The sequence below is a fragment of the Etheostoma spectabile genome, chromosome 9 (assembly GCF_008692095.1).
Source record: "Etheostoma spectabile isolate EspeVRDwgs_2016 chromosome 9, UIUC_Espe_1.0, whole genome shotgun sequence".
NCBI classification, from domain to species: domain Eukaryota; kingdom Metazoa; phylum Chordata; class Actinopteri; order Perciformes; family Percidae; genus Etheostoma; species Etheostoma spectabile.
The window spans coordinates 2,416,384-2,430,671 of NC_045741.1; the positions used below are offsets into that span (position 1 = coordinate 2,416,384).

The 14,288-nt window shown below is 41.3% G+C and overlaps 1 protein-coding gene and 1 long non-coding RNA gene across 2 annotated transcripts in view; one reads left to right on the forward strand and one right to left on the reverse strand.

Annotated features, from left to right (window-relative positions):
- LOC116695065 (uncharacterized) overlaps positions 1 to 14,288 on the forward strand; it is a 103,930-nt gene that overhangs the window by 68,561 nt on the left and 21,081 nt on the right. The window lies entirely within an intron of this gene.
- LOC116695079 (uncharacterized) lies at positions 560 to 11,245 on the reverse strand. Its single transcript, XR_004333350.1, has 3 exons — positions 11,181 to 11,245; positions 7,122 to 7,126; positions 560 to 575 (listed from the first exon to the last, which is right to left on the reverse strand). It is a non-coding gene; the product is annotated as an uncharacterized LOC116695079 (long non-coding RNA).

Sequence of the window (14,288 nt, forward strand, 5' to 3'; positions counted from 1 at the left end):
TACTCAAGGAGTGTAAGCAGAGTATTGCTCACTTTCTTGTCAGCCGACTCCACAGTGTAATCGCTGTCTTTGTACGCCCCACACAGGTCTTAAGTGTATATGAGTAGGAACTTCCAGAGATCTTAAAAACCTTGAAGAACTCCAACCACACCAGGGAGTGATTGCTCTGCTCGTCCAGTCCGTTTTGGAACACATACTTGTGTGCACGTCAACTTGACCTCCTTGATGTCATCTCTGTCCTCCTCGCCGTCCTCTTAAGTAGAAGGGGACAACTTAAATTTCTAGGTAGGTGGGCAGTTTGCAATCATTTATGCTCATGGAAGCCTCTGCAAGCCTGGCGCTTTTTATGCAGAGGGCAATGTTTATTTGGATTAATTCTTTCCATACTTTCTCTACACTAGGCCGTAGCAGTTTCTGAGACCTGTGTCTTGTAAACATATTCCGATGTCTTTGTAGGCCTCTCCCACTTACTCTATCTCTCTGCTGGAGCTTGTATAAAGAGGTTAAAGCTTGGGTCTGTGCGAGTCTTTGCCTCCGTGGTGATGAAGTTTACCAACACGGAGAAAGGTGGGAAGCTAAATGTTCCTGTTTGTATCTTTTACCAAAGTAAAGCCACTTTTCTAGTATGTTGTATGGGATTTTCTCAATGATAGGCTTAATTCCTCTGGAGGTATCTAAGTATGACAAGCCTGCAAGATAGCCGTCTTCCTTGGCGGCTTGAAGCTCTGACAACAGGTCGGCTCGATCCGTGAGTCTCTGTGGATCCTTTGTTGTGACCTTTGGAAAGTGTTCTAGTTTGTTAAGCAGAGCCTGTTCAACAGCCTCTGGCAAGCCATATATATCACAGAGGCACCCCCCATACCATGTGCAGTTGTTGGATCCTTAATGTTGCCTGTTTTTATTCTTCTTACTTGACTCTTTTCCCAGATACTTGGTGAGGAGGTCAAGTTCTGCTGCAGCAGACAGGTCTAGATTGGCGATAGCGTTCAGGAACAATGTTTTCCAGGCCCAATAGTTTATTGGCTTTTCATCATTGTTGCCACAGTTACTTTGAAAAAGTAACTTACTTACTTTACAGAATACTTGATTTTAAAAGTAACTTAGTTACTCTACAGATTACTTGAGTTTAAAAGTAACAAAGTTAGATTAAAAGTAACTGTAGTTTACATTCAGCAGCTGCCGACAACACCCCCGCCACCTCAACATAAAAATGGCAACCGTTTTACTGTGAGGCAGCTCGGCATTAACAGTTGTGAGGATCTTGTTTATTATAAAACGAAAAAGAGTGAGTCAAACGTGTTTAAGGGCAGCATTTCCTCTACAACATACTGCCCGAACAACTTCTTCAACTCTCCTCCACTTACTGGTTTTGCACCAAAGAACAGCTTTTGTTGTTTGGGTGGTGGGGGACCTCCTGGGGTACCTCCATTTTTGCACCACCTTTCTTGCTCTGTACGTTTGATTGTGCAGTGTTGCGACTCCAAATGTTTCTTCAAATTTGACGTAGTGTTTTTGTCACCACCAGCACAGAGTGTACAACAAGCTTAATATTGCCATCTTTAGCTGACACAAACTCAAAATAGTGACTTTATTTCCAGCTAGAAAATGGTAATCTCTCTCCTCCCTCCATAGTTGTTTATGTTTGTGTCGCTGTGTGGTACACATGAACTGTCCTCATACCGAAAACGGCTGCAGGACTCGGAGCTCACCACCAGTGTTTCAGTTTGACTGTTAAAAGTGTTAGGATAACTAAAATGTATTTATTTATAAGCGGGGTTAGTTCGCTAACGCTAGCTTCAGTGTAAATAGCACTGCTTAGCTAACATATCAGTGTAGCCTATATGATAAAAACAACCAAGCTAGTAAAAACAACCAGGAGCAATAAACATAAAGCTAACTTAGCCTAGCACAAACTAGTTAGCTTCTTAGCTGTCTCAATAAACTTACAAAATTAAAAATGAGCAATAACCTAATGTTACATGATGAGAAATACTTATAGATGTTGCCTTACCGAAACGGGAGAAGGAAAAGCAATCGACTCAGAAACCAACGACTGGTACGGTCTAGACCTGCTCTTTTATTAAAAGCGCAATGAGATTACTGTTATTGTGATTTGGCGCTACATAAATAAAATTGAATTGAATTGACTTGGTAGAGCGCACGCATTTCTGTATGTCAATTTTACTTCCTGTTTCCCTACATGCAGTGGTACTACATTACTACAGTTACAAAGATAAACAAACCACCCTGAACTGCTGTAACAAAGTAGAAAACACATTTTGAAGCGGCATGACAATTGTCCTGATCAGAACATTGTTGAAGACAAAGCTAAGGTAAGGGCCCCTGCTTAAGTAATATCAATGAGCAGGATGTCACTGTGTTTAGTTTTACAAGTCCATGCTCTTCGGGACTTCTACAGTATCTACTGTACACTTTGGCCTAAATAGACTCCCCTAGATATGTCAATCAAGCGTTTTCTTTCTTTTCTTTCTTTCACTTTAATAGCTTTTACCCGTGTTGGAAGAAATCAGAAACTGCTGTTGAATTACAGAGATTAGCATTCATGTTGATAGTGCACACAGATGTACCATGGCATGATATAATGCTTTCGATCTTATCAAAGGCACTTAGGGTACAGCCTCAGGCCCTTCATGCCTCTTATTGTATGTGTTTAGCTTCATTACAGATGGTGGTGACGAAGCACTGTTTCCTTGAACAAGTCCTGTCTTGTTTCATTGGTGAAAGAAGCGGGATGTCACACTGGAGACACCCCCACATTCTTCACTATCATTCACTAACCAGGAGTTTCCCAAAGTGGAGTCCCCAGTGAGTTTCTAAATCACTTCCTTGGAGGAGAATCTTGATGCGGTGATTTGAGTTTGAGCATGCTGGAGTTTGTGTGTCGTCAACAACTTAAACTGATATTTTTTTTTATGGGTGTTAACAACTCTTCTACTCAACTAACCATAGCCGTTTTAGCACTTTAACAACACATCAGAATGTTGTGATGAATATTGGTCATATATGTACTGCCTTTTTTTGTCCCATCTGGAATTTAAACTGAATAAATGTATAACTGTAACAATATTAACACCACTAATGCAATTCATTTTAAAATCTACACTATTCTGTGCTTCAGTGGGCTAATAAGCTCAATATCTATGTATTTTCCCTGTTTTGTTTAGTTAATTTAGTTATGTCTAAGTATGGGTAAACTGGGCTGTTGAAACACATGTTTTGACATTTTAATAATAAGTAAAGGAAGCGTTGACATCAGTCTGAACAAATTATCCATCAGTCTGAACAAATTATCCATCTAGTTTATTCCTACTCTCTTATATAACCCATGGGAGTGTTTTCTGTCCTCATTTGTAAACCTGAGAACGGGCTCAAGTTGGTTAGATTAACAGGCACAAAGACTATTTAGCTATGTTTAAAATGATTTATTTAAGTTTCGGGTTAAATCTGATTTTTCTTCACTTCCGATATCATATCATCATTGTTTTTTGACTGTTGCATGTGCTTAAAACACTTAACAATAGCGTGATTTAATAACAATGCATACAAAGAATCCTCCAAAAATAAGGCATATTGTAGTTTCTGGGAGGAGATTTCATGACACCTACAGACTCAAAATGTAGTCTTACGGCATGGAATGTTAGGGCTGACAAAAATAAAGCAGTTGCTTTAGCTTCATGTAATATTGCTCCAGGCTTCACTCTCATATGAGCAGCACATTGCTTTAGTTCTGAACATGAACTTTGATCCAGTCCACTGGATACTTTTCATTGCCTGGAGACCATTTTCTAGAACTATCTTCTGCTGATCCAAACTTATCAAGTGGTTTAATTGTTTATGTCACCTTAAAATGTTGATGTATATCAAAAGAATTAAAAAGTATAGGCTTAAAGTCTTCATAAGCCTTTAAAAAAACTTGTGGCACATTGATGCTCGCAGCTATGCTGACTTACCTGTCTGAAAGGGAGCAATGAATAATTTGATCACATTTTTCATTTCACTCGAGTGCTGAACAAACAGGAATCTGTGATTAACAGTTTTAATTAGGATTCTAACTTGACAAACTCTTATAGCCTCGCAACGTTTCTAAGATGAATAAATCACCGGCCTGGGATCATCAAGCTGCCTCCTAAGTGAATGTGCCTCGAGATTACTTTGTGATTCCACAAATTGTGAGTCAGCCAAGGCTGAGTGTGTTTAACTAATCCTCTTCCCACCACATGTCAGGTGGAGGAAGTTTATGTCCACTCAATGAGCCGACTACCCCTCTCAGGTATTGGACCCCCAGTGCTCTGCACTGTTTCTTCTTTGACTCTTGAAGGCTGGATGTCAGAACTAAGTGGAGCCAGTGATAGTTAGCCTCACAGCGTGTAAGACGTCTGCACACCTGGGTTATGAGGGCACTATAAAAATGATGGCAAAACATTTGGGGAGTTTCATTTAGAAGTCGTTCTTTGGTGCACATATGGTTCATTTACAGTTGTTACTGCCAACTAGTCAGTGAAAACAGAAGAATATTGTCTTTTTCATAATTTATGTGATTATTTTGTCAAAGAAGAAAGGAAAAACAACGCTCAAAGTCCTTTTGGAACTTTTTGGAACTAAACAAACAAAAAAAATAGTTTTTAATAATTGGGCTTAAACTGGTATTGTTTGATGTTTATGTTTTAGTTTGACCCCCATCAGTTGTTATCTTAGCAACAAATATCCTACATAAGGTCCAAATTGAAGTCCAAATGAAATTAAAATTAATCTTAAAATAATCAGGAAATGTGTTTATCTGCTTTTGTTCAATTTTCAGTTCAATTTTATTCATAGTATCAAATCAAAACAAGAGTTATCTCAAGACACTTTACAGGTAGCGTAAGTCTAGACCACTCTATAATTACAAAGACCCGACAATTCCAGTAATTCCCCCAAGAGCAAGCATTTAGTGTTAGAGTGGCGAGGAAAAACTCTTAAGGAGAAACCTTGGACAGACCCACAATAAAAAGTCACAATAAAGAAAGTGGAACTATGACTAGAAACAGTAGTTTTAATAGTTCATAGCATAACACTGCAAGGTATAGCGGGACGTAGCAGGGTGAAGCAAGCTGTAGCAGTACGTGGGGCAGGATACGGCAACAGATGCATCCATCCACCCTAATCCAAGGAAAACTGCTGGGCGAAAAAACATAGGGACTACAGGGAATATGCTCCCCAGAGCAAAGTTAGTAACAAGCATTTCTGGGACTTGGATGCACACAGATAGAAAGAGCAAGGAGAGAGGAGCTCTTGTTGTGACTTACTTTGACGATAACATGGCCTGTACATCCTGCAAGTTGCAACTATTTTGTGTACATGACTTCCAAAGTACAGTTGGTAATCAAGGGTGATCCCCAACATTTTAGCCTCAGTAATGAGTGTTGTAGAGGTTAATGAAAAACAAAATTGATTTTCTCTCCTTGATGCATGACTAGAGCCAAAACTATACACTTAGTCTTAAGCAAAGGTCCAATTCACTACAAGACATGTTGCTAGGACAGTGATAGTGAGATACTTGCCACAGTTGCACATCTAGTGATGAAACCGTAAAAATGTATTGGCTGTGATGTGCCTTTTGCTCTAAAACAAGCTGGGTCACAGTTTACACTGTCAGCTGGCTTGAGTCAAGCTGAGACGGGCCGGTTCACACTGCTGAAACTTTTCCCTGCAAAGTTCAAAAATGGTTTTGTCGCATAATGAATCTTTGGTCTGAACTAGATTTTAGAAACACTTAAAAAACAAAATAGTTTTTGGTGACCTAAATTGAAATCTAATTTAATTAATTTCTCAACGTTCTGTTTCATCCATCCATCCATCTTCATCCGCTTTATCCGGTTATCGGGTGCGGGGGCAGCAGCTCAGTAGGGGACCCCAAACTTCCCTTTCCGAGCCACATCAACCAGCTCCGACTGGGGGATCCGAGGCGTTCAGGCCAGGTTGGAGATATAATCTCTCCACCTAGTCCTGGGTCTTCCCGAGGCCTCCTCCCAGCTGGACGTGCCTGGAAACCTCCCTAGGGAGGCGCCAGGAGGCACCTTACCAGATGCCCACACCACTCAACTGGCTCCTTTCGACGCGAAGAGCAGGGCTTACTCCGAGCGCCTTCGGATGAGAGCTTCTCACCCTATCTCTAAGGGAGACGCCAGCCACCCTCCTGAGGAAACCCATTTCGGCCGCTTGTACCCGGATCTCGTTCTTTCGGTCCTGACCCAGCCTTCTGACCATAGGTGAGGGTAGGAACGAAAATTGCCCGGTAGATCGAGAGCTTTGCCTTCTGGTCAGCTGTCTTTTCGTCACCACGGTGCGATAAACGGAATGTAATACCGCACGGCTGCTCCGATTCTCGACCAATCTCACGTCCATGGTCCCTCACTCGCGAACAAGACCAAGGTAATTAAACTCCTTCACTCGGGGTAAGGATCCACTCCCCACCGAGAAAGCACTCCATCGGTTTCCTGCTGAGAACCATGGCCTCAGATTTAGAGGTGTGATCCTCATCCCAGCCGCTTCACACTCGGCTGCGAACTGATCCAGTGAGTGCTGAAGGTCACAGACCGATGATGCATCAGGACCACATCATCCGCAAAAAGTAGCGATGAGATCCCGAGCCCACCGAACTGCAACCCCTCCCCGCCCGATACGCCTCGATATCCTGTCCATAAATATTACAAACAGGATTGGTGCCAAAGCGCAGCCCTGGCGGAGGCCAACCCTCTCTGGAACGAGTCCGACTTACTGCGAGAACCCGGACACAGCTCTCGCTTTGGTCATCAGAGATTGGATGGCCGAGAAGGGACCCCCTCACCCATATTCCCGCAGCACTCTCACAATTTCTCCCGGGGACCCGGTCATACGCCTTCTCCAGATACACAAAACACATGTAGACTGTGGGATACTCCCAGGCCCCTCCAAGATCCTTGCGAGAGTAAAGATCTGATCCGTTGTTCCACGACCAGGACGGAATCCGCATTGTTCCTCTTCAATCCGAGGTTCGACTATCGGCCGAACCCTCCTTTCCAGCACCTTGGAGTAGACTTTACCAGGGAGGCTGAGCAGTGTGATACCCCTGTAATTGGCACACACCCTCTGGTCCCCCTTTTTGAAGAGGGGAACCACCACCCCGGTCCGCCACTCCCTAGGCACCGTCCCAGACCTCCACGCAATTTTGAAGAGGCGTGTCAACCAAGACAGCCCCTCCACACCCACACCTGTTTCATATTTATCCATTTTCATTGCATTTCAAAAATTAATGTGTGTTATCAGCAAATAACGTAAGGCTTTGCTGAAGCAATGGTCATGTAATTGTTAAATTGAAATACAGAAAAACAGTGGTACCAAGGGACTTCCCTGGGGGACACCATAATGTACCATACAAAAACTTCTGGATAACCTAAGAAATATGAAAATTCATAGATTATTATTAAGAGTATATCATGTTTATTAAATCAAATGTAGCTCTAAAATCAAGCAAGACCACACCAGCCACTGTCTGTATCACTGAATCAGGAATTGATTATTTCCATTAAAGGTGTGCTGGTAGAGCAACCCTCTTTATATGTATATTAAAAGTCTGAATTAATTTATTTCCTATTGAAAAATAATGCGTAACATAGTCAAATCGCACTCATCTCATTAACTTGACAAGTAGAGGGTGAATACTGATAGTAAGACTTACTGATTCACAATCAGTTATGATATTCAACTAGTTCAACTAATCCCTAAACATTATGTGTATATAGTGTCAGATAAGATGCTCCATGAAGCGGTTCATTTCTTCTTTTTTTCCTTCAATCAACTCAAGCCTGTTCTTACTGTGCATTAAATGTAAATTTATATCTGCAAAAAGTACTGCACTGTAAGTTTTCTAATAGCAGTTTGGTTAGAGTTGTAGATGGAAATACGCATCATCCTTCAACCCCCGTGACCCGCCCTAATTCCAAATTTAAACATCCGTAATGTGCACTGGTGTCTGAAATTCCATTGTGAAATGTTAGATTTAAATCTTGATGATATGCATCGTAACTATTGTAATCAGACATCCCAAGCTTCGCCTCCATTATTAATTGTCCAAAGCGTAATGATTTATTGTAGTCCTGCAGAATGATTATTAATTTTCTGGTTGATTATACCTGTGGGCGGCAACAACACTGTTCTGCATATACTGTAAGTGTCTGCTAAATGAAAAAGTATTCTTCACATGAAAATATGTCCTTGGAGAAACAACAGCTCATTTTTACTTTAATCAAACATATGTAAAAGTGCTGTTGATTAAGGATACTGTGGCATACACCCATAGGGGAAACAGATAATGAACATTATCTAATTATCTTCTTTGTATAGACTTGCAAAGAACAGAAAACTTTTATTGAGCATGCAGTTAAGTCCAAGTAACTGTTCTTTTAAATCCTATTCATGCTGTAATATGGCAGGTACTTTAGTGCTGCACACCAAACTGCACCTGCACTGCAACAGAAACCTGCAGCCCCAGTATATCACACTAGTGTGACACTGGTAGTTTACATTCCAAAGGAACAGTGGAGAGTGACAAGAGTGTGTGTACAATACAAGCTGCTCTCAGCCAGGCAAGTCTGGGTACGCCTGAGCCCCAAACAGCAGGCCAAGTTCAAACTTCCCTTCAAGAATCACAGGGATCTCAACACTTAGAGGAATGCACAGGTGCAGACACTCAGCAGCAAACAATCCCAGCTAACACTTGATCAATTTGACACTTTGCAGGGCCAATGCCAATGACAAGTTCCTGTTGGATTGCAATTGGGCCTCCTGCAACAAAAAAAATAAGTCAATTGAACTACTTTTTTTCCTTGAATCCGGTCTTGCAGTAACCTGGCTTAGAAAGTCCCTTTTCACTCTCCTGCTCATTTACAGCATCACAGCTGATGGTTGAATAATAACGCTTTAACTCTGATGAGCTTGGCATTGCTATCTAGTGGCATGTTCATCTGTCCTTGTCCAATTAATCAATGCTAAATCACATGCTGGTGCCACTTACATTTACGGACATCAGCTGACATGTCTACCCTGGGATCACACTCCTACAGAATAGCATGCATATAAAGCGCATGCATATGTTTCTATACTAGTGTATTTCTGCTGTATTTATTAATGCTGTGCAGCAATCAGTCAGGAGAGAATCTCCAAAGAGTTCCATGTGCAGCTTCATTGATCACAAGAGATATTAATGTCCCTCAAACAAAATTTCCCTTGACTTTCATTAACTAAATTAGATTAAATATCCAATTAAATAGCTTCACTCATAAAATTAGAAAGGAAGGACATGATGTAGTGTTTTAATGATACTGATTAGAGATGTTGCTTAACATCATAGCAGTCTTATCCTAAATTGGATGTGTATTTATCTGGAATAGTTCCTCTGACACACTGTGCTGAGGAGGGAAGACAGCACTCTGTTCACCCCGTCCTCTCCGGCCACTGAGAAGGAGAGGCAGATTAATTAACAGACCTTTGCAGCCAATGAAGACAGGTGGCAATAATCCTGACAAGAGACAGATCTGAAGCCTCTCATACAAAACCAATTTCTACTGAACTCCATTTTTCAAAAGCTCATCAGGGTGAAGAACGAGGGAGTTGAACCTGTGTGGCTGCAGAATTTGTTTCTCTCTGATTGCCTTGTCAGGATATCTTATCCGATGGCAGATGACCAAAACCCCACCCTTCACAGACAAACTCTCTTTCTCTCTCTCTATGAAACACAAAGTGTTTTTACACAATGCATTCTGTGTCTTTCCCACTCGCGCACATCCTCTCACCCTGTCTTCCACTTCCCCACAAAGACGCACACCGCCAGAATTGAGGTTTCAGACAAGTTTCAGTCGTTGCGCTTGTCAAGCTTTCCATTCTCACAAGGCACAAATGCAGTTTGCAATAATAACAGATAGATAACAGGGGTAGATTTACCATTCAGAATTCTTCTAATATTTGAAACAAACAGACGTATACAAAAGCAGGATGCTTACTTCTACTCAGGGGCCTTCAATTCTACATGCAGAAATAACAACAGACAATGGAAGATTTTATCAAATGTTGCTAGCTAGCTTGTTAAGCTACTGATAGCTCCATGGTGTGTTTGAAAACGATGGCTCCTCTTCTGGATGAGCAACCCGTAAAAGAGTATTACACCCCATTAAACCATTAAAATGAGTCTTGTATCCCGATTGAATCTAGATGTGATTTAACCTGATAATATTTAAACCTGCTACTATGTGTCTCTAGTATCCGCATTTGAGATCTGCTTGAGATCCATCCAATTGCCCTGTCCAGCTTGTTAGGGTTGTGAGTTTCTGTTGTCATGTTTCCTGTTTTATTTTGTTAACTCTTGCTGTGTGTTTTGATTGATTCCTCTTTTCTTGTTATTTGTTCTGTTTTTCCTGTATTGATCTTGTATGTTTCAATTCAATTTTATTTATAGCATCAATTCATAACAAGAGTTATCGTAAGATACTTTACTGAGTAGGTCTAGACCACACTATATAATTTACAGTGACCCAACAATTCTAGTAATTCTCCCAAGAGCAAGCAACTAGTGAGACAGTGGCGAGGAAAAACTCCCTTTTTGGGAGAAACATCGGACAGACCCAGGCTCTTGGTAGGCGGTGTCTGACGGCCGGTCGGTCGTATAATGAGATGACCGCCCACCCTGAGCCACTCGAGATTTCTGCCTCTTAAAAGGAAGTTTCTCCTTGCCTCTGTCGCCTAGTGCTTGCCCTTGGTGGGAATTGTTGGGTTTCTGTAAGTAACATCACAGAGTACGGTTTAGACCTGCTCTTTCATGAAAAGCACAATGAGATAACTGTTGTTGTGATTTAGCCGCTATATAAATACAACTGAATTGCATAGTGGCAATAATGGTCAAAGTAAAAGATAATGGAACAGTAACGTTGGCGTTCGGTGGCCGCTATGTTGAATGTAAACAAGAAGCTGCTTGGTTGCTTCTCCATCGTCATTGTGTTAAACCCGCCAATAACGCACCAGGTGGATAAGCCAGTTTGTGATTGGTTCCCACAAAATTGTGAACTGAACCAGGAGAATTAAACGAGCAGGTTTCCAGACCGAGCTGCAGGGCGAAATCAAATCGCTGGCAGAGAAGGCGGGGTTTACACTCTAATTAGAGCTGTCCACTTGTGATCAGATCACACAGATCGGATTTTAATACGAAGTGAAAATGGAGCCAATCTCCAGAGGTGGTGTGACCGATTCGTTCGCAAACCCTTTCATAGTACATTTTGAGTGCATTTACACCTGTATTTTCATGTAATCAAGCACTATCTGATTGCAATCCGATCACCCAAAACATGTTTTAATGCCAGGTGTAAATGGAGTCTTAGATATGCTAATGATATGCTAACTCTTGGCCTTGGAAGTAACATTGTGGGTATACCTTTGCTCTTGTTTTTTGGTTTTGAAAAGACTATAAAAAGACATCACACAGCCCCATCCACACCGCTTCAACATTTGGAGAAATCCAAGGACTTGCTGCTATTGCTATGATTTAGAAAACCCCTGTTTGGTAGAGGGGTTTATCAAACGGTCAATTCATTCTTCTTTTTATCTGTGATTATTCTTAATTACACTGCATTGTTTTGTTGGTCTAACTCATCAAAAATGCTGCAAAACTTTTCAGTTGAATCAAAAAATGTGCAAAATAAACTGAACAGGAAAATTAAAAACTAAATTGTTTCCACAGAGGGCTTAAAATCTGACTATTTATCTTAATAATGGTCTTAGGTACAATGAAGTTATTATAGTAACGCTACCATCCACTGGCAATTAGTACATAATAATGTGCTGCACTTGCATTAATGTGATTGAGCATGTCCCTTATATCCCTTACAGTGATATGCATATGTAATATTCTTTCCTTTCCTTTCCACCACTCAAGCTAACCCTCCCCAAGAGAGCCTCAGTGGTCGATGATAGGATCCACCCTGACTGTCCAAACACCGCTCCCTCGGGGACATTAATTTCCAAGCAGTCCCAAGAGTAAGTCAAAAGAGAGAGAGCTCACTGAGCATGAAGAGTAGGGAGTGAAAACCACACTTCTCTGTTAGAAAAACGTCTTTTTTTTTCTCAGGGACAAAGTATAATGGCAAATTAATTTCCCAGAGATTAATGTACAAGGTAAATATTTTAGTGTGAGTACTTATCTTCTAAAAAGTAAGAGGATGGACAATTCCTCACTCCCTTTCCCCCTGCCCTGCTCTCCCCAGTGTGGGTTGAAATAACTTAGATGCATAAGGAGTCTAATGAGAGAAGAGATTCCAAGCTGCCTGATGGCTCTCATCAATCACTTTTCTCCTTTGGAGGTGTGATGCTGGTCGGGGGAAGGGGCCACGGAGGGTCAGGTGGGAGGGAAGGCATCAGGCTTTTAATCTCAATAAGTTAATGGACTTTCTTGTCTGGTCCTGCTAAGTAGAACTTCATCTCTGATGTTAGCAAACAGGCAGCATCTACACAGGAGACTGTCTCTGGTGCTGCTTGGCATTTCCACCCAGTTAATTTGTGTTGCTACTGAAATTAGGAGATCTAACTAAAGTTTGTCAATACGCTGATAACGGGCAGTTAAAAGTTACTAACTACTGTGTTCAGAAAAACAAATCCAGATATCTCCTGCAGCTGGTATACTACATGGTACAGTTACTGTAAATATTTTAGCAGCTTATGGCAAATGTGTATTAATGCCTTGGGCTGCATTATAAACAGTAATGTAAATGTGCTGTATTATATAGCGCTTTCCAGTCTTAACAACTGCTCAAAGCGCTTTTACATCTAAAGGATACATTCACATTCACACACATTCACACACTGTGGCGGGGCTGCCGTACAAGGTGCCACCTGCTCATCAGATAAACTTCACACACTTCACACTCCGATGCGCAGCAACGGGGGCAATACGGGGTTCAGTATCTTGCCCAAGGACACTTCGACAATGACTGCAGGGCGGGGATCGAAACCACCAACCTTCCGATTGGCAGGCAACCGCTCTACCACTGAGCCACAGCCGCCTCCCTCATCCCAAAATATAAATCAACATGCACAATACTACCCTTGATAACATCCCGGAACATGACATCTGAAGGTGGAATTGACATTTAGCTAACCCCGCTCCCTGAAAAAATGAATGTCTAAATGATCCTAGCTTAGACACCGCAACTGTCCTGCCAAGCTTTAGGGTCTTGGTGGTTTTATTTTTTCATCTTTCCAAAACACAAAAGCAAAATTATAAAAAATAGATGTTTGTGTGCTTTAGGGAAAGCTGATAACGTTAGCATGCCTTGCTACCTAGCTCACTACCTAAATTCATGGATGTATTGTAAGAACTGGATACAGAGGTCTATAATGCAGACATACTATAGACTAAATTGATATTCTGAAAATTATCTACTGATTTATAGACGTGTAAGTACATTTGGGCCGGAGGGCATCATGTGACGGGCCGGGTGTGGCAATTCCACTGTTTGGCCACTTGCTTCGAAGCTATGCACACTTACTGGAGGCCTGCCTAAAGTAGTACTGGTTCTTTATTCGATTCTGTGAAGTTTACCTAAGATTTTATTCTACTGTGTAAGTTAAACATCTACATGTAACTTTAAGTTAAGGATTGTCTGCGAGTCTCTCAACCCTGCCCAAAAGACCTTGCATGGTGATGTCCAAGCCCCTGTCCAGCAGTAACTAGTATTGTCTGAAAATACAAAAGCTAGAAGCATACATCTTACCTCTGTGTTGAATGTTTCTGATGAGTTTTTGCCTGGGACCTGTCAGCGTTAGCTAATGGTCTTTGTAGTCTCATTCCAGCACTTAGTGAGCATGTTATTATGTAATGTACAAAACCATAAAAAAGACCATTTCTACTCAACTCACAGATCTAACGTTAATTAGCCTATCTAGCCAGTTACAGCTGATACAATCTCGCAACAGCATGTATCCTGCTTTTGTTTTACATCAAGGACACATTGTTTCCAAAATTACTTTGAATTTTGAGTGGTCATTCTGCCTCCATTATCTCTGTACACTGCATTTGTGCCGTCCAAATTTAAAGGTTGACAAGCATAGCTAGGGTAACAAAAGGGGATCACATTATAAATCATTCAGTAATCTGACTATGGTATGCAGTATAATCCCTTTCCCTCTGTAGGTGTTTGTTTCCAACCGAGCGTTACATCTGTCAACACCAAAACTTGAGTGTAATTAGTGTTTTGATATTATATCAG